This window comes from Berghia stephanieae, chromosome 12 (assembly GCF_034508935.2).
Source record: "Berghia stephanieae isolate SIO BIC M18660-M18661 chromosome 12, UCSD_Bste_1.3, whole genome shotgun sequence".
Classification (NCBI taxonomy): Eukaryota; Metazoa; Mollusca; class Gastropoda; order Nudibranchia; family Aeolidiidae; genus Berghia; species Berghia stephanieae.
This window is the reverse complement of record NC_088371.1, coordinates 34,000,829-34,026,064: the sequence shown is the minus strand read 5'-3', so window position 1 is coordinate 34,026,064 and position 25,236 is coordinate 34,000,829. Positions and strand designations below refer to the sequence as shown.

Sequence of the window (25,236 nt, the reverse complement as noted above, 5' to 3'; positions counted from 1 at the left end):
TATGGATATCACAGACTCTACTCTCACTCGTGTGATACGTTGTCCAATGGATTCAATGACACGTGACTTTAGACTAGCGGGGAGTGGACTAAAATGTTCTATATAAACCTATGTTTGCGTGAGAAAACTTCACTCTGAAATAATTCAACCAAACAAGATGAATATCTTCCAGTTGCTCGTAAGTTTGATTTTATCTATTTATCCTTGGTAATGAAACTGTTTCTCCTCGTTTATTAAATTGAAGCTTACGCTTACATTTAATTTCACATTGTTATCTATTTATCCCCAACCTTAATTCCATCTCAACACTTTGGTTGATTTTCCATGAGTACAGAAACATGTACAAGTGACGTTACTATTTCTTGGGACCGTTCTGTCACTCTCATTTCGACGAACGAATTTTCACATAAATTCTTATTTCACTACATCTTAGAATGCTGTGATTGGTTTGTATTAGGATTTGGAATTCTACATACATTATAAATTACCCCTACCGTCAATCGCCCACCTGACTCAGCGATATCTATGATAATTCGTTTTGATATTTTCAACCGGGGACGGAATTTCTTACGGATCACGACTTACGTGTGCTGGTCTCTTTTGTGGTCGGATGTGTTTTACTGATATTATTGTTGTTGTGTCGAGTTTTCGTGTTTTCTTTAGCATCAGAAAACGACCTTCTATCATGACATTGGTTTTTAAAAACTTCTACAGCATGATATTCGCCTAGAATTAGAACAACTACACGCTGCAGTAGACTTACAATCGGTCCTTTCGTGTTTGTTTACAATTGGAATGTCGCATTGCTGAAATCAGCTTGAAAAAAAGGAGAACCTTGAGAGTTGAAACCAACTGTTTTACGAATAAATTTGATTTTAAAAATTGTTTTTCTTAATATTTGCATTTTTATACAACTGTTTGTTTATAAGCCAGTTCTCTTGATTTTGATATCATTTTTAACATCCCAATAAGACGAGCACGTTGATGTACTTTGATTCAAAAGAGTTTAAAATACAATTTTCGTTTTTAGATTTGGGTCGGTTAACCTAGATATGTGCGTGCCAGCTTAAGATATGGTTTTCGTGTTTTCTTTCGCAGAAAACGACCTTCTATCATGCCATTGGGTTCTTTTAAGGGTGGACTTCCGTAGTGTCACAGCGCTTTTATTATATAACTTAATCTTTCAGTCATTATGGACTTTCATTTAGTTTTCTAATTTCAAAAACAATTTGCTGAGTCGGATGTCGTATTCGACTCCGGCCGACGTAATTATTATTTACTGTGTTTACCACTAGCTTTGATATTGCAAGTAAAAGCAAACATTTCATCAGATTATATTATTGTTAGTTTGGGTTGATGTGGGTTCGGGAGATCTCACCCAGAAAAAAAATAAGGGGGGGGGGGCGTGCTCGTGGGGTCTCCACAGATAATACCAAGTTAACGATTGCACTCGTAAAGTTTTACGAACGATCACGTAATCAAATTTTCTCTCCCTTTTTCTCGTTACAACAATTCAGAACGAAAATGGAGATCCTGCCTTTCACGTTAGAAGATGAAAACGGTGAGAAATAATTGTACTTTGATATTTATTATTTTCCAACAATAATAAAATAGGTTGTAGAAATTGCGATCCTTTTATTATTTGCAGGTTTAAATCGTTGGCAGCAAAGGCACTCAAAGAAAACATATCCATAACAATAACCGGAATCGATATGTCCGCAGCCTTTGATACGATCGACAGAGGAAAACTTTTGGAGATATTAACAGACATAGTAGACGAAGACGAGCTCCGAATAATCCGATTTCTCCTCAGCAACACAAAGATACAACCAAGGATATACGGGGCCACAAAACAGACGCAGTTCGAAAGTAACATCGGGACCCCCCAAGGAGATAGTCTGAGCCCGATTCTGTTCACAATATACTTAGAACACGCTCTGAAAGAAGTTCGAAAAGTCATTCCAAAACCAACGACTCATATTGAGAATGCAATCCCTAGAGAAATCGCCTATGCAGATGATGTCGATTTTATTGGATGAACACCAGCAAATATAGACATCATACAAAATACCCTCATGAAATATAACCTCCAAGTCAATGCCAATAAAACCGAATTTACAACAATATCGAGGAACAAAGAGGAATGGAAAAGAACAAAGAAAGTAGGCTCACTAATTGGAGACACCGAGGATGTACAAAGAAGAAAACAGCTATCAAACGCCGCACTCAGTAAACTCACCAATGTATGGATTAGAGATGACAAAATAAAGAGAAAAACCAAACTGAAACTGTACCGTGCTCTTGTAAAACCGGTACTTCTGTATAACTGCGGCACTTGGGCGTTGACAAAATCCGAAGAAGAACATCTGGATGCCTTCCATCGCACACAGCTAAGAAGGGCACTGGACATCAAATACCCAAAAAAGATCTAAAATGAATTACTCTATAAGATCACACAAGAAAGACCAATCTCCCTTGACATTTTACAACAACGATGGCAACTTTTCGGTCACATACTACGCAGGGACAAAAACATACCAGCTAACCAAGCCATGTCGGGATACTTTCAAAACACGGGAACCTTTTCAGAGGAAGACCGATCACAACACTCCCTGTGATCCTAAACAAAAACCTCACAACACTTGGACAAAGCATTAGTCTCATAACGGCAGGGGACCTTGAAAATCTGAGAACCCTAGCAGAGGACCGGCAATATTGGAGACACCTCACACAGGAAATACTGGAAACAGCCAAGGCGACCCGATCTTTCGGTCGAGACGCGAAAGGCATCTAAGTCAAGTAAGTCAAGGTTTAAATCGTTGACATTTCACTTTGTTTGGTAAAAATCGGACAAAAAATACGACTTTGGTGATAAATAATGATTTTGATGACAATTATTGTAACTTAAAACTTCAATATGTATAATGTATAAGTCCCTTATTTGTAGGTCGATTTTGTATTTGTGGTATCAATTTTATTGTAATAGAGAGAAATGAACTTCCGAGTTATTTTGTTCTGATGCGAAATGATTACTTTGTATAATTTAGTATCAGGAAAAATAGTTAGTGAATAAAAAATGTCACATTCTTTGATCTACCACCACGATCTATTCGTATAGAATTGTGAATTGAGTGTCCCAAGTCTTCGACCAATCACGGGCTCTCTAACCGGCCGGCCGAAACAAAGACTCTATTCGCCTTCCATTTATTACGATAATGTTATGCAAAAAATGTAACACATTTTTGAGTAGGCTTAATACCTAAAATCCAAAAGAAAATATATATATAGTTCTTGGAATTGGAATGTCGCATTGCTGAAATCAGCTTGAAAAAAAAGAACATTGAGAGTTGAAACCAACTGTTTTACGAATAAATTTGATTTTAAAAATTGTTTTTCTTAATATTTGCAGTTTTATACAACTGTTTGTTTATAAGCCAGTTCTCTTGATTTTGATATCATTTTTCACATCTCAATGAGACAAACACGTTGATGTACTTTGATTCAAAAGAGTTTAAAATACAATTTTCGTTTTTAGATTGTGGGTCCAGCCTTACTAATTTATAAGCGTTGAGAGAATGACGTAACCATTACATACAAAACTTCGTGGTCCAGGCCACATGGCTTTTGATGTTACAAAACCAATCATCACGTTTATTTAACCGTGTCCTTTGAAGATGTACCGTCTTTATGAAGGCTCCAAACGATATGCAACATCGGTACTACCGAGTTCTCGTTCATGGCGACGAGATGTGACGTAAGAAGGGTAGATCCGGGTAACTTTTTTCTCGTATCACATCGATCGGTACGATTTCGTTAAGAGTCTAATGCATGACCTACAAGAGAGGCAAGACCTCGTCGCACGCGTCTTGGGCCGGGATGGTTAAAGCCATTGACTAACGCTGTGTAGTTTGTAGGCAGTGTGTCAGTGAGAGTTAGCAAAGACCGGTATGATATGGGGTAGTGATGTAAGAGACGAGTTGTATTTATTTAACTCATTAAAGGTGTCGGAGTGATGAATTGCTAATAAAAAAACCTGTATTATATTCAAATTATAATTCATGACGAGATGGCAAGTTAAGCATAGTATAGAAATAACCGAACATTAAACTTTATTTGAGATGGATTTTAAAAAATAAAACAAGGGGAGAGAGGGAAAAGAGAAGGGGAGAGAGAGAGAGAGAGAGAGAGAGAGAGAGAGAGAGAGAGAGAGAGAGAGAGAGAGAGACTGACTTTTGGGAGATTTTGTGCAAATCAATGTGATGGCAATAGAGGTAGTAGTAGTAGTAGTAGTAGTAGTAGTAGTAGTAGTAGTAGTAGTAGTAGTAGCAGTAGTAGTCGTAGCAGTAGTTGTAGTAGCAGTAGTAGTATAATTAGTAGTAGTGTAGTAGTAGTAGTAGTAGTAGTAGTAGTAGTAGTAGTAGTAGTAGTAGTAGTAGTAGTAGTAGTAGTAGTAGTAGTAGTAGTGGTAGTAGTAATAGTAGTAGTAGTAGTAATAGTAGCAGTAGTAGTAGTACAGTGATGTCAAAACTCCGGGTTCCGGGCAACTTCCGTCAAATTTCGGTGAGGCCAATTTGTTCGAATGATACCCCCCCCCCTCCCCAACCACCACACAATCACTACTGCTCCAACCAATATTAACACCACTACCACTTCAACCACCACCACCACATCATCATCATTACCACTGCTACTACAACCACATCACTACCAGTACTAATGCAACCACCAGCACCACATCATCATCACTACCACTACCACTACTAAAACCACCACCACATATTCATCATCACAACTTCTACAACCACCACCACATCATCATCATCACCACTACTACTACTACACCACAATTATCACCACATCATTATCACTACCACTACTACTACAACCACCAACACCACACCATTATCACTACCGCTACTACTACACCACCACCACCACATCGTCATCACTACCACTACTACAACCAACAAAACCATATCATTATCATTACCGCTACAACTACACCACCACCACTACCACCACATGATTATTACTACCTCTGCTACTGCAACCACCAACACCACATCATCATCACTACCACAAGTACTACAACCACCACTACATCATCATCATCACTAACACCCACCATCAGAACCAAATTAATAATCAGTACCACCACTACCACTATACATCCAATATCGCCACATCATCTGAACCAACACTACTACAACCATCACCACCACGACATCATCATCACTACAACTACAGCTACAAGCACCAGCACCACATAATCATCACTACGACTAATAATACAACCACAATCACATGATCATCATCACTACTACTACTACAACAACCACCACCACCAAATCATCATCCTAACCACTACTACTACAACCATCAACATTACATCATTATCACAACCGCGACAATTACTACACAACCACCACCACCACATCGTCTTCACTACTACTACTACAACCTGCACCACCACATCATCATCACTATCACCACTTATATAACCACCACCACCACATCATCATCACAAACAACCACCACCACTACCACTTTTATATACAATACTGCCACATCATCTCAACTAATACCACTTCAACCACATCATCATCACTACAACCATCAGCTACCACCACAGCACCACATCATCATCACTACCACGACTACTACAACCACAATCACATCATCATCACTACTACTACTATAACTACCACCGCCACATAATCATCATTGCCACTACTACAACAGCCACTAACACCACATCGTTATCACTACCAATACTACTACGACACCACCACCACCACATCGTCATGACTACCACTACTAAAACCACCACCACATCATCATCATCATCATTATCACTACTACTACAACCATCCCGTGTGTAGTTCGCCTAACCGGCAGCCGTGTTGTTATTTCTCTCCCGAATTGTGTGATTTTTATTGATTTCTAAAACAAAAGTCTGGAATATTTTTATACAGTCGTTTTAATAAAGTTTTATTCTACATTGTGATATATATTTCTCGGAAATTCATAAGAGGATTTTTAGATAAATTGACATTTTAGTGGTGTAGATCCCATTGTTTGAAGTCGCTATTGTACTAGCCGTTTATTGTTTACACTTACGTTACGATTTTAGTCACGATGTGCCATATCTATTTTTATCCTTATTACGACAACATTTATTGGAATGACACAGAATCGTCTTGGTATCACGGTAATAATAATAGCAGTAATAGCCAGCGGCTACGACCAAGTCGTGGTGGTGTGCGGAAACGAAGAAAAATAAATATTCAAATAGGTCACAGACCACCGCCCTTTCATACAAATAGAGCACTCAAAGTACATAACACACAACGGTGCCCAAGGTCTCTGATCAACATACCACTCAACGACACTCACAACAACATGCCAATAGTAAACGACACATCAACATGTCAACAAAACATAATGACAACACCTGATCATTTTGATGGGACGCAGGACTTAAGTAAACATCATGAGAACGTGGCTTGTAAAAATAAGACAATAACAACAAAGGGGAGAAGAAGGGTCAATATGAGGCCAAATGAAATAAAAAGAATCAATTACCAAATCAACTCAAATCATAAAACGCTTAATATAGCAAACAAGCAAACTAACAGTGACCGTAATGGTGAACCGAGAAACATGTTTAGAACTATGACCATAAACTTTCAAAGTATAATTCCAAAACTACCGGAATTTTGGAAATTGATATCAGACATAAAACCAGACATCATCATAGGTACTGAAACATGGCTACATTCCGAAATAAAGGACAGTGAAATATTCCCACCAGAGACACATTTCAACGTGTTCAGGAAAGACCGAGAAGATAGGTATGGTGGGGTGTTGGTTGCAACAACAACGAACCTCTCAGTATTAAAGCTTGACATTCAAACAAAATCAGAATCGGTGATCGTAAATATCAAAACAGAACAAGGCCTACTCACTGTGGGCGCTATGTATAGAACACCTTCAAACTCAACTATGGAACAAATGACTGAGATAACACGCTGTATTGATTGCCTAGACCCGAAAAATGTACTCTGGTTAAGCGGAGACCTGAACCTACCTGATATCAATTGGGAACAAGAAAAAATAATCAGTTACCAATATCCTTCATTTATAAACCAAGCATTTATTAACAAATTGCAAGATTTTGGCCTTAGTCAAATAAACAAAAATCCAACAAGGGGTACAAATATCCTCGACTTATTTATCACAAATCGACCAAATTTAATTGTCAAGTGTACAACCATTCCAGGCATTAGTGACCATGATATCCTCATCACGGAAAGCACTATCAAAGCAAACAAAATCACAAAAAAATCACACCCTATTACTATTTGGAAAAAGGCAAATATCGCCGAAATGCGGACAGAAACACGTCTTTTTAGTGAAAACATAATTAATCAACATCTAGAAAGCACTGAGGATGTTTGGACTGCCATCAACGACCACCTAAACAAAATGATGACCAAACATGTACCAACGAAGAAAAGCTCAAGGAAATTTCACCAACCATGGATAAACACCACCGTCAAACGATTATCTAGACGGAAACAAAAGGCATGGAGCAGAGCGAGAAAGTCCAACAGTAAGTAAGACTGGTACAATTACGCCCGACTGAAAAAAGAAACACAAAAAGAGAGTAGAAAGGCCTATCATAATCATGTTAAGGAACTTGTCAGTGAAGACTCAAACAAAAGGCTCTGGAAATTTATAAAAAGTAGGAGGTGCGATTCGGTTGGTATAGCCCCTTTGAGCATGATCGTGTATTATACTCTGATGCAAAGGAAAAAGCAGATATACTTAATAACCAATTCTGCTCTGTTTTTGCTTCAAAAGCTCATACCAAAATTACCACTCAACAACTACAAGGCGAAGAAAACGATTCCAACACTATGGCCGAAATCAATGTGACAGTAGAGGGCGTTTCCAAACTCCTCGCCACTCTAAATCCAAAGAAAGCATGTGGCCCAGACAAAATACCATCCCGTCTCTTAAAGATATTGAGTAACGAATTTGTACCTGCCCTCACACATTTGTTCAAACTCTCTCTTGAAACGGGAGACATACCAATTGTTTGGAAGCACGCTCTTGTCCAACCCATCTACAAGAAAGGTGATAGAAGCAGGGTTCAAAACTACCGTCCAATTTCATTAACTTGCATTTGCTGCAAACTGTTGGAGCATATAGTGAGATCCTCAATAACTGAATATCTCGAAACTAACAGTATTTTTTGTGATGAACAGCACGGATTTAGGAAGCACCACTCATGTCAAACTCAACTTCTATCATTAACACATGATCTGTCAGCTGCTATTGATAAAGGTGGTCAAATGGATCTAGTACTATTGGACTTTGCCAAGGCCTTCGACAAGGTTCCTCACCATCGGTTAATCCAGAAATTGTATGACGTTGGTATCAGGAACAAAACCTTACAATGGATTGCAACTTTTCTGGACAATCGCACCCAACAAGTTCTTGTCGACGGCGAGACTTCCACTATCGGGATGGTGACATCGGGCGTACCTCAGGGCTCAGTCCTTGGGCCCGTCCTATTTTTAGTGTACATAAATGATATTCCACTAGGTATAAGGTCAAAAGTGCGCCTCTTTGCTGACGACACAGCATTATATAATCAGATAAGAACAACAGACGACTGCAAAACACTAAATGACGATCTAGCTAAATTACAAGAATGGGAAACAATAAATCAAATGGAATTTAACCTATCAAAGTGCAATGTTCTAACCATCACAAATAAGAAAACACCTATTACATTTGAATAACAACTTCATGGTCAAAACCTGGAACATGTAAAGACAGCAAAACACCTTGGCATTGAGTTTGCTAAAAACCTCAAATGGAATGACCACATATGTCACCTGGCTTCAAAGGCAAATCAAACAAGCGCTTACATCACCCGCAATTTAAAAAGATGCCCAATCACAACTAAAACCCTTGCTTTTAAAACTATTGTTAGACCAATTCAATTTTGGAGTATGGCAGCTCAATTTGGGACCCATATACAAAGAAAAACATCGACACCTTAGAAAACATCCAAAGAAAAACAGCAAGACGCATCACAAACACATTCGATCCTTTCTCAAGTGCGTCTGAAATATCACAACGGATTGGCCTTGAACCTCTGGAAAAGAGAAGAAAAATAGATAAACTTAAATTGTTCCACAAGATCTACTACAAAAATTCGTGCCTTAAACTTCCAAACGACATCAAAGATATCGGCACAAGAAATACGAGGGGACACACAGCAAGAGTAACCATCCCAACATCAAAAACAGACGCCCACATGTATTCGTTTTTCCCTTCCACTGCCCGACTATGGAATAGCCTCCCAGCTGAAGTGGCTGAAAACGGTTGGCAACATGCCTTCACGCGATTGCTAGAGTTCACAACGTGACTTTTTAATCTATGTTTTTTTTGTTTTTTGTTTTTTTTTTTTTTTGTTTTTTTTTTTTTGTTTTTTTTTTTATAATATTAGTATTATGTGCAGAGTTTTAGCAAGTTTAAAATGTAAATCACTGTGGAGTGATCCTCGACAATATTGGAGGTTTCCACAAGACGAAGAAGAAGAAGAACCACCTATACCAAATCATCATCACTAACAACCACCACCACATAATCATCATTACCACCACTACCACTTTTAAATCCAATACTGCCACATCATGTGAATTAACACAATTTCATTCACATCATCATCACTACAACCAAATCTACAACCACCAGCACCACATCATTATCACTACCACTACAACCACCACCACATCATCATCAATACCACTGCACTACAACCACTACCAGCACATCATCATCATCATTACCACTACTACTACTACAACCACCACCACAACCACCACATCATCATCACTACCACTACAACCACCACAACATCATCATCACTACCACTACTACAACCACTACCAGCACATCATCTTCACTACCACTACTACTACAACCACCACCATCACGTCATCATCATCATTACCACCATTAAAACCACCACCACCACATCATCATCACTATCACTACTACTACAACTACCAACACCACATCATCATCCCTACCACCGCAATTCTTGTGAGCCATATTTATTGTCGGCGTCACTGAGTAGTATTAGTAGTGGTAATACTACTACTACTACTACTACTAGTAGTAGTAGTAGTAGTAGTAGTAGTAGTAGTAGTAGTAGTAGTAGTAGTAGTAGTAGTAGTAGTAGTAGTAGTAATACTAGTAGTAGTAGTAGTAGTAGTAGTAGTAGTAGTAGTAGTAGTAGTAGTAGTAGTAGTAGTAGTAGTAGTAGTAGTAGTGTCATGATATTGTTTACTGTTTAGAGATAGTTCTATTTGTCACTTAATGTTTGTAATTGATCTGTGTCTGTACTGTATTGTCTAACTCTTTGTGTTTTAATTTCTTTCCAGATCATGTCGATTTAAATGTTGAATAAAGCCTATATTTTGCATGGCAATCATTCGAATTACTTTCTAGCTTCACAACAATTTATTCAACATTTAACATGGAACGATTCCTTCGACCTGAGCGGTTCAGCGCTGAACCCAATACGCCTGATGCATCAAAGCAATGGAATCACTGGCTCTGTACATTTAACAACTTTCTCTCTTCGTTACCCGAACAGGCGACTGACAACAAACTCAATCTGCTCGTCAATTTCGTCGATCCTGTCGTCTACGAACTATTGCTGATTGTACTACATTCGATTCAGCTGTTGACGTTCTGAAGAACATATACGTGAAACCAAAAAACGAAATATTCGCGAGACACGTCTTGGCTACTACAAAACAAGAACCAGATCAATCCCTCGATCAGTTCCTTCAAAAGTTGAAGAGACTTGCCAAAGAATGTGATTTTAAAGCTGTTACTGCTGATAAGAACAGGGATGACTTTATCCGAGATGCTTTCATCTGTGGTCTCTCTTCTAATCAGATCAGGCAGCGACTCCTCGAGAATAAGACAATCGAACTTATGGCCGCTTATGAACAGGCTCGATCCTTGGAGATGGCTGAAAAACACTCTCAGAACTACAGCACACCAACTACTGTGCCATGTGGCAGCACTGCTCCTCCGCCCTCTGAAAAGGAACTTGACTCATTCAATGCTTCAGTCACGAACTCTAAATGCTTTTTCTGCGGATACCAACGACATCCTCGATCAAAATGCCCTGCTAGAGAGGCGCTGTGTAAAAGTTGTGGAAAAAAAAGGGCATTTTCAAAAGGTACGCCAGTCAAAAAGTAAAAACGAATATGCATCTGCGGCAGACCCGAATACACTCAGTTCCGCCTTTTCAGCCGCGGCTCCCGCTAGTCTCTACAGAGCTGTTATTGACGTGAAATTGTTTAACAAGCCCGTTAAAGCGTTGATAGACACCGGAAGCTCAGAGAGTTTCATTTCAACAGAGATCGCACAAAGTCTCCAATTGAAGATTTTCAAATCAAAGAAAGAAATCTCCATGGCGTCTACTAATCTTTCCAGTACAACCAAGGGTCATTGTTTTGTCTCTTTGGAATACCAGGGACGTTTCTATGAGAGTGTGAAATTTTCCATCCTGTCAGGGTTGTGTTCGGACTTGATTTTAGGCCATGACTTTCTTGAACAGCATGATGGAGTTCAAATATCCTTCAAAGGATCAAAGCCTACTTTCTCCGTTTGTAGTCTCACTGCTGCAAAAATCGAACCTGTTTCTCTTTTCAAGAATCTCCTTCCAGAAGTCAGACCTATTGCAACAAAAACAAAATCAAGACGATTTTCATTACCAGACAAGCAATTCATTGACTCTGAGGTTAAGAAACTTCTTGACGAGGATGTGATCGAACCATCTGATTCTCCATGGCGAGCGCAGGTATTGGTGACAACTAACGAACGACACAAGAAACGCATGGTTGTGGACTATAGTCAGACCATCAATCGCTTCACTCTACTCGATGCATATCCACTTCCAAACATTAATGAAATGATTGAAACAATTTCACACTACAGTGTCTATAGCACCCTCGATTTGCAAAGTGCTTACCACCAGATCCCAATAAAAGACGAGGAGAGAAACTGTATACGGCTTTTGAGGCCAGTGGAAATCTCTACCAATTCAAGCGAATTCCCTTTGGAGTCACTAACGGAGTGGCTTGCTTTCAGCGCATCATTGATTCCATTATTCGAGATGAGAAACTGAGTGACACATTTGCTTACTTAGACAATGTGACAATCTGTGGCAGAAATCAGCAAGAGCATGATGAAAACCTTGTGAAATTTCTCAGGTGTGCCAAAGAACATAATATAACATTCAATGAAAGTAAGACTGTTAGACAAATCAAGTTACTTGGATTTCAAGTGTCCAAAGGTTGCATTCAGCCAGACCCTGACCGATTACGGCCACTGAGAGAACTTTCAGATCCTCACAATATCAAATCTCAACAGAGAGTGATTGGAATGTTTGCATACTACTCATCCTGGATACCTCATTTCTCGGATAAAATACACCCACTGGTCCAAAATACCACCTTTCCATTGTCAGGAAAAGCCAAGGACTCGTTTGATCTTTTGAAAAAGGAGATTGAAAACGCTGCTGTCGTGACAATTGACCACAACGCTCCTCTAGTTGTAGAAACCGACGCTTCTAAAATTGCAATCGCAGCAACACTAAATCAAGGTGGACGTCCTGTGGCTTTCTTTTCAAGAACTCTGAACCACAGTGAAAAGAAGCATTCTTCTGTTGAAAAAGAGGCTTACGCTATTGTGGAAGCCCTTCGAAAGTGGAGGCACTATCTTCTTGGAAAGCATTTCAAACTTGTGACAGATCAGAAAAGCGTTGCCTTTATGTACGGAAATTCTGCAAAAGGAAAAGTCAAAAATGATAAAATCCAAAGATGGAAGATTGAACTGTCAAGCTACAGTTATGACGTTGTGTATCGACCTGGAAAAGACAATGTAGCGGCTGACGCATTTTCAAGGGAGTTCTGCTCATCTACTGGTTCAGATTTAGAAACTTTAAAAAGCCTTCACGACTCACTCTGCCACCCTGGAATTGCAAGGATGAACCATTTTGTCAGGTCAAAGAATCTCCCATATTCCGTGGATGAAATACGAACAATCTGCAACAACTGTAGGGTTTGTCGTGAGCTAAAACCTTCATTCTACAAACCGCAGAACCTCAAAGTGGTCAAAGCAACTCAACCATTCGAGCGTTTGAGTGTGGATTTCAAGGGTCCCTTGCCGTCATCGTCCAAAAATCGGTATCTCCTAACAGTTATTGATGAATATTCTCGCTTCCCTTTTGCGTTCCCATGCTCTGATATGAGCTCATCAACTATCATCAAGTGCTTGTGTCAATTGTTCTCATTGTTTGGAATGCCTATTTCAATACATTCTGACAGAGGTGCTAACTTCATGTCAAGTGAGCTTCAAGATTTCTTGTGCAAAAAGGGTATCGCCTCAAGCCGAACGACCCCATACAATCCCCGGGGAAATGGACAGGTAGAACATCTGAATGGAACCCTTTGGAAAACTATCACGTTAGCCCTGAAATCACGTGGTTTGAATGTTAGTCAATGGGAGTCAGTGCTTCTTGACTCTCTCCATTCAATAAGATCACTCTTATGCACTGCGACAAATGAGACTCCTCATGAACGAATCTTCCGCTACAATAGAAAGTCAAGCACTGGTACAACACTTCCTAGCTGGCTGACTACTCCAGGAACTGTTTTGATGAGGCGTCATGTAAGAGCCTCTAAATACGAACCATTGGTGGACGAAGTGGAACTGTTTGACGCTAATCCGCTCTATGCCTACGTCCGACTTCCTGATGGTAAAGAAACTACTGTGGCTTTGCGTCACTTAGCCCCTGCTGGTGAAATGACTACTGCCCAACCCTCCAATGAAGAATCATCCATGGCGTTTGACAACACGAGCGTAACTCCACATTTTCAACCTGTTCAAAAGAATGTGGGAAACGATATTTTACCTGAAACTGTTCTAGAACAGCTTGATGTACAAACTGTGGAAGCGGGTGTAGTGCAAAAATCTGCCTTGGACGAACCACCAGTCTCTGATCCTAACAATCCTAATGAGCTTTCTACTCAAAACGAATCCCGTTCAAACTCCAGAACGAGTGGCTTCATTCGGACGAGACCATACAGTTTACGAAATAGAGAAGCATAATTTGAAATCTCTTGCCACATGTAAGGGGGGAAGAATGTCATGATATTGTTTACTGTTTAGAGATAGTTCTATTTGTCACTTAATGTTTGTAATTGATCTGTGTCTGTACTGTATTGTCTAACTCTTTGTGTTTTAATTTCTTTCCAGATCATGTCGATTTAAATGTTGAATAAAGCCTATATTTTGCATGGCAATCATTCGAATTACTTTCTAGCTTCACAACAAGTAGTAGTAGTAGTGATAGTAGTAGTAGTAGTAGTAGTAGTAGTAGTAGTAGTAGTAGTAGTAGTAGTAGTAGTAGTAGTAGTAGTAGTAGTAGTAGCAATAGTAGTAGTAGTAGTAGTAGTAGTAGTAGTAGTAGTAGTAGTAGTAGTAGTAGTAGTAGTAGTAGTAGAAGAAGAAGAGTAGTAGTAGTAGTAGTAGTAGTAGTAGTAGTAGTAGTAGTAGTAGTAGTAGTAGTAGTAGTAGTAGTAGTAGTAGTAGTAGTCATCATCATATCTTGTCGCGCCAGTGAGTCAGCCAGTCCCGGGCAGTCTGGTTGCATTCCCTCAGGTCAGCATTGGTGCAGTGAGGTCCCAGCGAGCATTCGGACAGGATGTGGTCCATGGTCTGTCTGGGGTGACCGCATGGGCATTCAGTGCCGGTGAGATTTTCCATTTAAAGAGGTTGGTGGCGGTGTTTCCCACCTTTGCTCTAGCTCTGTTCAACGCCACCCATTCTTTTCTCTTGAGGTCTGTGCCTGCTGGGAGCTTTTCTGTTGGGGGCTGGAGGGCATCGTTTGCTGTCTTGTCCCATTCTACCCATTTGTCCAGGCGGAAGAATGCTGAGTGGTCTGGGTGAAGGCTCTCTACTGTGAGGAAGCTTTTTCTTGATTTGAGCCTGCTTTTGGGGCAATTGTGGTCATGAAGGGGGTGTCTCTGGTCCATTTCCTGTTTGTATTTTTGTATTTGGGCATGAGTTTCCCTCCGGATGTGTGGTGGGGCTATTCCTGCTGCACGGTAGACCAGTGGTAATGGTGTTGCTCTCAGCTGGCCCGTTATGATCCGGCAGGCGTTGTTGAGCTCGGGGTCTAGCTTGGAGGCATGGCATGATCGGACCCATACAGCTGAGCAGTACTCCGCAGTTGAGTAGCTGAGGGCCAATGCTGTGGTCCTTAGAGTTTTAGGGTCAGTTCCCCAGTTCATGTTTGCCAGCTTTCCAAGGAGGGCATTACGCGTGGACACTTTTGCCTTGGTCTTTCTCACGTGTTCTCTGAAGGACAGAGTCCGATCAAGCGTCACTCCGAGGTACACTGGGTGGTAGTTGTACTCTAATGTCTGGCCATTCCACTTGATGTTAAGTTTTTTGTGGGCTTGGTGGTGGTTGAGGTGAAATGCACACACTTGTGTTTTCCCTGGGTTGGCGTTCAGCGAGTTTTTAGTGTAGTACTTTGTAAGGGTGTCTAGGGCATTTGTCAGTCTGCTCTCAATTGGTTGGAAGGACACATCCTGTGTTGCGAGGCATAGGTCATCAGCATATATGAATCGGCGGTAGTAGTAGTAGTAGTAGTAGTAGTAGTAGTAGTAGTAGTAGTAGTAGTAGTAGTAGTAGTAGTAGTAGTAATACTAGTAGTAGTAGTAGTAGTAGTAGTAGTAGTAGTAGTAGTAGTAGTAGTAGTAGTAGTAGTAGTAGAAGAAGAAGAAGAAGTAGTAGTAGTAGTAGTAGTAGTAGTAGTAGTAGTAGTAGTAGTAGTAGTAGTAGTAGTAGTAAAACTACTACTAGTAGTAGTAGTAGTAGTAGTAGAAGTAGTAGTAGTAGTAGTAGTAGTAGTAGTAGAGGTAGTAGTAGTAGTAGTAGTAGTAGTAGTAGTAGTAGTAGTAGTAGTAGTAGTAGTAGTAGTAGTAGTAGTAGTAGTAGTAGTAGTAGTAAAACTACTAGTAGTAGTAGTAGTAGTAGTAGTAGTAGTAGTAGTAGTAGTAGTAGTAGTAGAGGTAGTAGTAGTAGTAGAGGTAGTAGTAGTAGTAGTAGTAGTAGTAGTAGTAGTAGTAGTAGTTGTAGTAGTAGTAGTAGTAGTAGTAGTAGTAGTAGTAGTAGTAGTAGTAGTAGTAGTAGTTGTAGTATTAGTAGTAGTAGTAGTAGTAGTAATAGTAGTAGTAGTAGTTGTTGTTGTTGTTGTTGTTGTTGTTGTTGTTGTATTAGATAGGAGATGATGAAGTGAGTTGTGATAATGTTATAGTGAGCAAAAAATTGATAACAGGAAATAATGTTGGAGAAGGATGGGGGTAGGTCATAGAATGATAAAGATACTATGGTTGGGAGATAATAAAAGTTTGGGGAAGGGAGACATTATGATGGTGATGACAATGATGATAATGATATTTGATGACAATGATGATGATGAAGATTGAATTATCTTGCCTTAAATGCGTTGCTAAATAAATAAAGAATCCGATAAAGAAATGGTAAACTAAATTCGGGAATGTCACCATTGATAAGCACACTTCCACTTAATTAAATATATAACATCTAAAAACCCAGCAAATTGAACGAAGCGAGAGAAAAAAAGCGGTCGTGACCAATGCGGGTTGAAACAACGAATGACGAATTATATTTAAATTCCGGAATGTCAACAATGAGAAGCACCCTTTCACTTAATTAAATACATAACATATTAGTATTAAATTCCGGTATGTCAACAATGATAAGCACAATTTCATTTAATTAATATATAAAATTAGAAAATTCAGCAAATTGAACGAAGCGAGGGAAAACAAAGTACTTGTGACCAACGTCAGTTTAAACAAAGAATGAGGAAAATTAGATTGATAACTACACACTACACACGGTATCTAATGTGTAACGAATACAATAGCCTTAAACCTACTGCTCAATGACAGAGGTATTACTGCTGGTTGTAACAAAACTGTAGCGCATGATAAAGCCAGTTTTGTTCACACCATTCTTTCTGCTTGTCAGTGGTTACATTTATTAGATTATATCAATAAGGCGAATGGCTGGGCATTCTTTAATAAATGTAAGTTGTGGACCCGTCTCGAGAGTTTACTCAGTGAGGATGCTAGCAAACAAAATAGAGAGGAGAAGTAGCCCTGTTTCAATTAAAAATTAAGTCGGGGCAACCCTTGTACTTGACTTTCTTACTTCGGACAAGATTGGGCATACGAGATGAAAGTTGGTTTGGACGAATTCAATCTCTCGAGGGGGAGGGGACGTAGTCTCCTCGAAATTGGGAGAGAATTTGCCAGGCTTCTGTACCAGCAAGAAGAGGCGCTGGGTGGCGGGGAATAGACTTCGATCGTGAACCTGTCTTATATCAGCGTCACTTCATCAGTGGGGACTTTCCACCCATCTCATATGTACGCGTTGTGCCAAAGAGCCGCGACCACAGAGCATCTAGTTGAGCTTTGCGATGTGACCACACAAATGAGGCAAGGAATTAACTGCGTGTATGTATTATCATAACAAAGTAGTGTAACGCTATTTGAAGCTGCTGCTGCACGCCTACCGATGATCAGAACTAGACTGCCACTCATCGCGCAATTAGCCAATGTGGCGAAGGATTATAGCGTCTAAACTCTCCCGACATTTAAAAAAAATTTCTCAATCTGCCTTTCCTAACGTTTAGATCATCGTTTGCCTGTTGCATTTTGAAAGGTGGCTATAGATGCTGTTGGGATGGAGACATCTTTTACAAGACATCAGGCCGTTTCTCTGGGCATATTAAGTAAAGGGATACATCAAATAAATTAAACAATTTATGATTGTGTTGTTGAAGGGTTATTCCCCTTGACATTTGGATGAGATAAACCAGAGTTTGCTTTTTTCAGGCGGAGTGGGGGGGGGGGGGGATTGATCGTCCTTATATCTATAAAAATAAAGACAACACCTCACCTTAATTTATTTTTGCCACATGGTGTTCGAATTTTTAACGCGCAAATGTGATTTAAATTAAATACTATCTTTTAAATATACACACACAAGTTCGGACTAAAGGCCAGAGGTATGGCCTGTCTCAATTTATCAAATTAATATACAAAATGTTGCTATTGGTTCTTTGTTGTATATTTTTACATTTTTGTACATTTGCATATATTATATATGTATACATTGTCGCCATAGATTCTCAACTTTGTGTTTAAATACATTTTCATGCATGCCACGTCTGTAAACGAATTTTCATTTTTTGGATGAATAAATTATATCTTATTATCTTCGTAAAAAAAACATGAGCCTTTATAAAGCTTTATATCTACTGAACGTGCTCAAAGCGATATACAAGGGCTCCCAAGCCAACGGCAACACTTAACATTAGAAACGAGATATGAGGCAATTGTTATCTTTCATTCACATTTTTAAACTTTTCTCTCTATCCGTAAAAAAGTATACGACTGCCTTAATCCTGGTTGCCACTGTTGAAGGTGATGATAAGACTTATCGCAAAAAAGCTGATTGCAAGGCGGTAAGTTAGGGACTTATTTCCTTTTTTAAATGAATGATGAATGAAAATCATCTCTCTATCTCTCTTTTTCTCTGCCTCATTCTTTCCTACCCTTACTCACATGCAGACACAAACACACACACCCACACACACACACACACACATATAGTAGTAGTAGAAGAAGAAGAAGAAGAAGAAGAAGAAGAAGAAGTAGTAGTAGTAGTAGTAGTAGTAGTAGTAGTAGTAGTAGTAGTAGTAGTAGTAGTAGTAGTAGTAGTAGTAGTAGTAGTAGAAACAAAAGTAGAAGTAGTATTAGTTATTTGGACGTAGTAGAGTAAGACCGTAGATCAGGTCAAAAACATCTTGTCATGTATGTCAAAAAGACGAAAGTTATTGGTGATTACGATAAAACTAGGCCTAAATGGTGTTATACAATTTGATAGAAATAGCCCCGGAGCAACTTGAATCATACACATATCTGAACATTGAGCAGTTACGAAAGGCTGAAATGATCTCGAGCTCCAAACCAGAAGTGCAATGGCAAGGAAACGTTTTGCAGAACTAAACTCCAACCTTAATCCGGACTACGTGTAAATGTCAACAGGACTCAGAATACTGAACATTATGCACTCTTGCACGAGTGAGAAACTTGGACGATAAATAATTAACTAGAAAGGGGGTAAAATAAGCTGGAAACAAAAAGAAGAGAAAAAGAAGACCAATGATGCAGTCAACAATAATGTCAATCTGCACCCAGAATTATTCAAAACCAAAAGACCGAAAATGGAAATATATACTTTGCCCACACTAAATGACAAAACACCATCTGTAAAAACATCCTCCTTGGAATAGTAAAGGGCAATAGAACGAGAGGTCGTTCCATTTCCTAAGATTTTGGCTGGACCAAATCAAGAGATGGACTGACTGGGATGACAATTGAAAAATGCAACAGTCTGGTACTAAACAGAGAAGAATGGCGAGCCATTTCCAGTCGACCTCTTTGTGAGATGACACTGGAGTAAGTAAGTAAATAAGTATGTAAGTAAGTAAGTAAATAAATAAGTAACTAGAGGTGAGATGGACATGTCTGTATTCAGTCTATTATGTTGTTATATCATTTTATTTTATAGAACTGTCTATTATATTGTGCTATTATTGTATCTTATAGAACTGTCTATTATATTTGTATTGTAACACGCCTGACCGGCGAGTCTTGTTTTTGTTGGCTCTTTCATTTACGTGTTTTGAGTGATTTTTATCTGACATTTCGCCTGGATTTTAATACCATCTGATTTGTGATAGTCTTGTGGTTTTATTGATATACATTTTAACGATTTCTAACAGAGGATTTTTCTAAAATTTTAAAATTTAAGTATGGATTTTCCAAAGTCGAACATAGTTTTAAACTGCTATTTGTTTACAGCCATATTGGAAACTTTATTCACTGTGCTATATTTTACAACTTTTAACAACTACCGTGTACATCGATCTATTTATAATACTAATTTTGTGAACAGACTCAGAGGGGGTAGACGAAAACAACGCCCTATAACCACCGTCATTGGTCATCGGCCAACCCCACGCCCGCTCCCCCTACGACCTCGATCCTCGCTTCAATTTATCAACACTCGTCCCCCATCCAATCTAATCACTTCAATGAGTAATCCTCACCGTTCCTTGTCAAATGTCAACACTGTCCGTGACAGTCAGTATGAAATTAACGACCACCATGACAACAACTCGCAGCAACAGCACCGTCTTGAGCAACAACAACAACAACAACAACAACAACAACAACAACAACAACAACCTGCACGTAGTGATCATACCAGTTTAAAAATTGGATTACTAAATGTTAGATCGTGTCGTAATAAAACTCAAGACATAATCGACATTATTGAAGATCATAAAATTAATATTTTTGTCATCTTGGAAACATGGCTTAATCATTCATATGATGATCCAATTATGAAAGCAATTACACCCGAAGGCTTTTGTATTAAATCATTTCCACGCATTGGGAGGAAAGGAGGTGGTATTGCAATTATTTACAACTTGTCACTCTTTGACAAGATATCATTTCACCATGATAATTTTAGAAGTTTTGAATACGCTGGATTTGCCATTCATGAAAATAATTTTAAAAAGTCGTTTCACTGTGTCTACCGCCCACCACCAAGCCAACAAAACAAATATCAACAATTGATTTTTTATCTGAGTTCGGAGAATTTATGTAAATGCAATCCATTAACAAAAAGCATAATATTTTTATGGGTGATTTTAACATTGATTATTTCGGAAACAAAAATGAATCGAAAGTATTTCGGGAGATTATTGACACAAACAACTATATTCAACTTGTAAGCGGTCCTACAAACAACCATGGCCACACAATAGATCATGTCATTACAGACATTGAACATTCTCTCTCTTCATCTGTCTCAAATATTGATAAATTAATCTCTGACCATCATTTAATTGTGTTTTGCGTTTTATTTCCAATGAAGCACGAAGTAAAAAAGATGATAACATCTCGTAATTTGAAGAATATAAACATGAACATTTTTAAACAAGACCTTGACCATAACGTTAAAAATAAACATGATGCGAATGGTCTCCACGAGTCAATTGTTGGTTCGGTGGACAAGCATGCTCCCTTAACAACTAGAGCAGTAAAAGTGAGACGTCAAGCACCCTGGTATAATCTCATCTCATGTAGTTCCATATCTGAAGCAGACGTCGGAGGTCATCTTCCGCCAAGCTGATCTATCTCTTGCCAATTCTATTAAAGCAGCGCCACCTTTCTCAGCTTCATCTGTCCAAGTTCTTATCCCTTTCAAATACGTTATTCTTTGTCTTCCTCTTATTCTTTTTCCATTCATCTTTCCAGTCAAGGCGAGTATTTCCAAACCAGGGTGGCGGATAATGTGTCCTAAAAATTCCATTTGGCGTTTGATGATTTTTGTTATCAGTGATCTTTTTCTGTTTGCCATTTCTAAAATTTCTTCATTTCTTTTCCTTTCCATCCATGACACCCTCATCATTCTTCTGTAAAACCACATTTCCACTGCCTCCAGTCTTTTAACCATGGTCTTGTTTATGGTCCAGCTCTCACAACCATATAGCAGCACAGACAGTACATAGCAATCCAGGACTTTGATTTTTGTTTTCATGCTAATATTCCTGTTTTTCATAATTGTATGCAGCTGGTTGAATGCATTCTTCGCCATACCTATTCTTTTCTTTATTTCACAATCTGATTTTCCATTGGATGTTACATTGAAGCCTAAATATTTGAAACATTCAATTTGTTGTATTGTTTGTCCTCTGCTTGTTATTACACAGGCTGGTGGGTTATTATTTTTAGATACCGTCATACATTCTGTTTTAGATATATTCAGTTCCAGTCCCATATTTTCACTACTCCTGACTACAACATCAAGTAATTCTTGTAGTTCATGTTCAGATTCTGCCAGTAGAACCGTATCATCTGCATACCTCAGATTTGTTACATTCTTTCCTCCAATACACACCCCCTTCTTATGTTCGATATCTCTTAATATCATTTCACTATAGAGGTTGAATAAATCTGGAGACAAAACACACCCCTGCCTAACTCCTCTTCTAATAGGTGTAAAACTGCTTAGTTCGTTGTCAACACGCATTGCTGCTTCTTGTTCCCAGTACAAATTCCGTAATATTCTTAAATCTTTACCATCAATGTCCAACGATGATAGAATTTTGAATAGTTTTTCGTGTTGTACTTTATCAAAGGCTTTTGAATAGTCAATAATATAATACCGAATAATATTATACCTGGTATAATACCGAAATAAAATTGAATGGATTAGCCAGGAGGCGGGCAGAAAGAAAATGGCTCAAGTCCAGAGATGCTGTCGATAAGAAGCGATACATCGCGGCTAGAAATGATGCAAAAGCCGTCAATTTCAGGGCCAAAAAGAAATTCTATGAAGAAAGCCTCAAAAACGTGGGACGTTCGAGACAATTCTTTGCCTTGACCAAGGAACTGCTGGGACAACAGACGCAACCAGCTCTCCCATCTTTAATCGATCGTGCAGATCTACCAACTCGCTTTGGTCAATATTTTAAAGAAAAAACGGATACCATCAGGAAGGAACTCTCGTCTGAATCGATCCCTACAACATTTGACAAGTTTCATGGTGATTCGTTAACACATTTTTCAAAGATTACTGAAGCTGACTTACGTGATTGCATTATGTCGTCTCCAACTAAAATTTGTGATTTAGACCCCTTAAATACTGCCATTTTAAAAAAAATGCATTGATGTAATTTTAACACCATTTACATGTATTGTTAATAATTCGTTGCAGTCAGGTGCTGTACCAGACATTTACAAAGTTGCTCATGTCAAACCCCTTTTGAAAAAACCTGATCTCGATAAAGAGAACTTAAAAAACTATCGCCCTGTCTCTAATCTTCCTTTTCTCTCTAAGATCTTAGAAAAGCTTGTTTTGAAACAATTACTGTCTCATCTTAAAAATAATTGTCTTGAAGAAAAATTTCAGTCTGCTTATAGGCAACATCATTCGACGGAAACCGCACTTGTTAGGGTTGTTAATGATCTCCTCTCTGTTATAGACAATGGTTCATGTTCTTTGCTGAATTTGCTTGACCTATCGTCTGCTTTTGATACTATTGATCACAATCTTCTTCTCAAACGTCTTGAAATTACTTATGGCGTGTCTGGTGCAGCGCTTGATTGGTTTAGGTCATATTTGTTTAATCGTAAACAGATTATTACGGTGGATGAATATAGATCGGAGGAAATCTTTCTTGATTGTGGGGTTCCCCAGGGTTCAGTACTTGGACCCGTTCTTTTTGTTTTGTACGTTGGCCCTCTGTCTAAAATCATCAGAAGTTTTGGTCTGTCTTACCATCAATACGCTGATGATACGCAATTGTACTGCGTTTCCAATATGAGAAATTTACAAGAAGTATCAGCCAATAGTAAAAATTGTATCCAAAGTGTTAAGAAATGGATGAATGAGAACAGACTGAAACTGAATGATGATAAGACGGAGGTGCTGTATGTGGGGAACAGGAAGTGGAAAAGTGAAACAGATTTGAAGTTAGGGGATGCCTCTATTCAAATTGTTGACAAAGTGAAAAACCTTGGCACATTCTTAGACTCTGGACTGTCGATGGAGCATCAGGTTAATAATTTGGTTAGATCTCTCTTTTTCCAACTAAAAAAGATTGCTTCCATTAGACGGTTCATATCTGAGGATGTGACCAAGCACCTGGTTGTGTCCCTCGTACTATCGAAATTGGATTATTGTAATGCTCTGTTGTTTGGCGTTTCGCAATACAATCTGAAACGTCTTCAGATTGTCCAAAACAGCGCTGCCAGACTAGTATTTATGAAGCGTAGGTGCGACTCTGCCGGACCTCTACTTCATGACCTGCATTGGCTGCCTGTTGAGAAAAGAATTAAATTCAAAGCTTGTGTTTTAGTGTATCGTTGTCTTGAAGGTACTGCCCTTCCTACCTTTCAGAACTAATTGAAAGATATTCAAAACCCCGCCCCTTACGTTCGGCCAGTGATTCCACAAAACTAGTTGTCCCTCGAATTCGGAAAAATGCTGGAATGAGATCCTTTTCTCATTTCGGACCCTCTATTTGGAACGCCTTACCGCAGAGCATTCGTGAAAAAGAATCTTTGTCTATTTTTAAACGTTCGCTTAAAACATATTTGTTTCGATTTTAGTAGATGGTATGAGAAGCAAGATAGGTTTGGTTTGTGTTGTGTGTTGTGTTGTGTGTGTGTATGTGTGTGTGTGTGTGTGTGTGCTTGTGTGTGTGAATGAGTATGTTTCAGCCAAAGTAATTTGTAATTTAAGCGCTTAGAGTCTGGTGTCTCGGAGTTATAGCGCTATATAAGTTTTCAGCATTATTATTATTATTATTATTTATATTGTTCTATCATTTTATCTTATAGAACTGTCTATTATATTGTTCTATCATTTTGTCTTATAGAACGGTCTATTATATTGTTCTATCATTTTATCTTATAGAACGGTCTATTATATTGTTCTATCATTTTATCTTATAGAACAGTCTATTATATTGTTCTATCATTTTGTCTTATAGAACAGTCTATTATATTGTTGTATCAGTACATCTTATAGAACAGTCTATTATATTGTTGTATCAGTACATCTTATAAAACTGCCTGTTACATTGTTCTATCATTTTATCTTTTCGAACGATCTATTATATCGTTCTATCATTTTATCTTATAGAACAGTCTATTATATTGTTGTATCATTTTATCTTTTCGAACGGTCTATTATATCGTTCTATCATTTTATCTTATAGAAATATGTATTATATCGTTATATCATTTTATCTCATAGAACTGTTTATAATATCGTTCTATCATTTTATCTTTTCGAACGGTCTATTATATCGTTCTAACATTGTATCTTATAGAACTGTCTATTATATCGTGGTATCTTTTTATCTCATATAACTGTCTATTATCTCGTTCTATCATTTTATCTTATAGCACTGTCGTTCCCCTAAAACATGTGTATTTAAGCGAC

At 38.5% G+C, this 25,236-nt stretch overlaps 1 long non-coding RNA gene across 1 annotated transcript; it reads left to right on the top strand.

Annotated features, from left to right (window-relative positions):
* On the top strand, positions 1-25,236 carry LOC144958001 (uncharacterized). Its single transcript, XR_013642287.1, has 3 exons — positions 1-178; positions 18,593-18,670; positions 25,200-25,236. It is a non-coding gene; the product is annotated as an uncharacterized LOC144958001 (long non-coding RNA).